Here is a 602-nt window from a genome sequence, read left to right on the forward strand (position 1 = left end):
ATATAGAGGTCCTTTGAAAGATAAAACATGTTTTGGCAAACTAATGCATTGTTTGGGGATAAATCTGGCTGTTCATATATTAGGTCTTTTTTTGTTTTAAATTTTTTACTTTTTTAAGGCAGAGTCTTACTCTGTTGCCCCCGCTGGAGTGCAGTGGCGTCATCATAGCTCGCTGCAACCTCAAACTTCTGGGCTCAAGCAATCCTCCTGCCTCAGCCTCCCACGTAGCTGGGGTTACAGGTGCACACTACCGCGCCCAGCTAATTTGTTCCATTTTTAGTAGAGATGGGGGTCTCGCTCTTGCTCAGTCTGATCTCAAACTCCTGACCTCAAGCAGTCCTCCCACCTCGGCCTCCCAGAGTGCTAGGATTGCAGGTGTGAGCCAATAAATTAGATCTTTTAAAAGGAGAAGGTACCTATATTTTATTTTGGCATGGTTTGGGACTTAGAATTGTTGATAGACAACTGGATTTGGGGAATGCCAGATGACTATGCTAATATGTATGGATTGAATATTGTCTTGTTGGTTAGGAATCTATCCTTTTGTACCTCTGTTGACTTCCAAGTGATGATTTTTGGCTATCCCCCCAAAAAACTTATAT

The sequence above is a fragment of the Propithecus coquereli genome, unplaced genomic scaffold (assembly GCF_000956105.1).
Source record: "Propithecus coquereli isolate 6110/MARCELLA unplaced genomic scaffold, Pcoq_1.0 Scaffold403, whole genome shotgun sequence".
NCBI lineage: Eukaryota > Metazoa > Chordata > Mammalia > Primates > Indriidae > Propithecus > Propithecus coquereli.